Source organism: Cynara cardunculus, assembly GCF_001531365.2.
Source record: "Cynara cardunculus var. scolymus isolate 2C chromosome LG 17, CcrdV1, whole genome shotgun sequence".
Taxonomy (NCBI): Eukaryota; Viridiplantae; Streptophyta; class Magnoliopsida; order Asterales; family Asteraceae; genus Cynara; species Cynara cardunculus.
The window spans coordinates 5542978-5545710 of record NC_037544.1 but is presented as its reverse complement, the minus strand read 5'-3'; positions in this window follow the sequence as shown (position 1 = coordinate 5545710).

Below are 2733 nucleotides of genomic sequence, written 5' to 3'. Positions count from 1 at the left end.
TATATATAGAGAGAGAGAGAGAGAGAGAGAGAGAGAAAGAAAGAGAGAGAGTTTATTTCAAATACAACTCATTGCATTTTTACAACCAATGCAACCCAATAAATTGAGATATTTATGGAAATGATGAAAGTTCATTTATTATGATTTGAATATTTATGAAAGATGAATATGGTTCATTAATTATGATCAATACTTTATGTTAGGAAACAATTAAAACTTTTATGAAATCACATATTAATCAAATGAAATGGACGGTTGAGATTAGGTTGTATTGGTTGCACAAATGTCAAGGGTTGTATAATAACCAACCTCTCTCTCTCTCTCTCTATATATATATATATATATATTCAATTCATATACTTTCATCTATCTTTAACCACCTTTATTCATCTATTTTTATCTTGTTGACTACAACTTTAACAAATTCATATACGTAACAGTGATTAAACATATGTAAAAGTTAGCATAAGTTACCAAGAGTGAAGAAAAAATGTACATGGAGGTAGTTGAATATAGATTAATGTAGTTGAATTAAAAGTCAACCCATCCATTGGCTCAAAAGTGTGTTATCACCAAATTGTTTTCTCGCATGATTTTGAGTGTATATATATATATATATATATATATATATATATATATATATAATATTATAAATGTGAATTCATATAATGAAATATGAATTTTGGAAAAAAAAATTACATTCATTGATAATTGGAAGTGTACTCGTACAATACATAGCGATATATGCATTTTGATTTTAATGTTTCGTTTTTATTATTTGTCTTTATCGATTTTATAATATGATTTTATGTAGTTTTAAGAAAATGATAATTTTTTATGTTTAAATAAAATATAAATTTAAAGATAAAATTTAAAAAAGTATATCGAAATTATATCAAATTAACAATTTAACGATTCTCATTTTTAATTCAATTTTCTTATTATGATTTATTTTAGGTTTAATATGCAACGTTTTTTTTTAAGAAATCAATTAAGTATTTTATTAGAACTCAATATTATACTAATGATATTTTATATTTTTAATATTTAAAATGAGATGTTTATCGTATATTTGATTATGTTTATCATTTAATTTTATGATTCAAACATATGGCTTTAAAAGTCGTATTCATGCATCATTATTTATAATCTTAAATTTTTAAGTAATATATATCAATAGATAATATTTAACACATAAAAAATGATTTTTATACTTTGTCTCAAATGTAGTATATATTTTATGTAATCGTTACACATACTATGAATAAAAGCAAAGTGTATTAAATATAAATATCTTAATTATTAATAAATTAAAAAAATAGACACGTAATAATTAAATTAAATATTTTTATTAAAACTATTTGTTGAAGCTTTATTATCTATGTTATATTATAGAGCATTTGACAAAAAACTTTTAAAAACCATTTTTTCATGCACGAAGTACTGTTTATTGATACATGTTACTTAAAATTCAATATTACAAGTAAACTGTGTGTAAGTACAACTTATTAAAGCTCCATGTTTGAACTTGTGTAAGTAAATGTAAATAAACATAATCAAATACAAGATAAAATTTTTATTTTAAATATAAAAAATCTAAAATATAATTAGGATAATCATTAAGTTTTAACAGAACACTTAATTATTATCTTTATAAATTAGTATAGATAATTAAACCTAAATTAAATTACTTCGTTATGTTAAATTAAATTATATTAAAAAAATTGGATTAAAGAAATTACACAAAACAAAAACTTTTAAATAGTTAATTTGATACTAATATCGATATAGTTTTTTCAAAATTTTATGATATTTTATTCAAAAATAAAAATATTATCGTTTTCTCAAAACCACATAAAACTGTATCGATGTAAATAAAGAATAAAATGAAAGGTTGATATCAGGATATGTCTCGATGCATTGCACGAGTATCCTTCTGGTTTATTCAGAAGGAAATATGACTCTAGTTTTTATATAATTATAAAAACAAATTTAGAATTACTATATTTGACTCTTGGTCAATTAAATATATTTAATAATAAATAATTCAAAATAATTAATATTAAGTTAGCTTATAATAAATCAAATGAATTTTTTTAATGAACTTTAAAAGTAAGTTAGGTTATTTATTGTTTGTCTGAAATTGCCTATAGAATTTAACTTATTTCTTATATTATTAGTTCCTCTCAAACTCTTTTAGAAATAAAAGAAATGAAAAATAAATAAAAACAATGTCGACGAAAGAGTAAATTAAATATTAAAATAATATAATTAATATTCAAAATTTAAAAAAAAAATTATTATAGTCAAATATAATTTTTGGTTTCGAAAAAAAAATTATAGAAAATTTATTGAAAATGCTTTAAAATATTGTTATACGAAAAAAAATATATATTATGAACCAAATACATATGAAACAAACATATTATGTAAAAATATATATACCTTAAAAAATCATATAAAACAATGCATTAAATTAAAATTCTCGTAATTATAGGGGGAGGCTAATGGCACACCTATCAATTGCCATTAGCACCCCTAAAACTAGTTGTTATTATTGTTTTTAGTGTCTCTTGTTTTTTTTTATGTTTTTTTATTGTTATTTTAATTTATTTTTACAGAAATTTTAATTTAATATAAATTTTTTATTTTGTTTTTTCTGTTTATTTATATTATATTTTGATTAATACAAATTATTAATAAATATATATTTTTTATAGTATATATGTTATA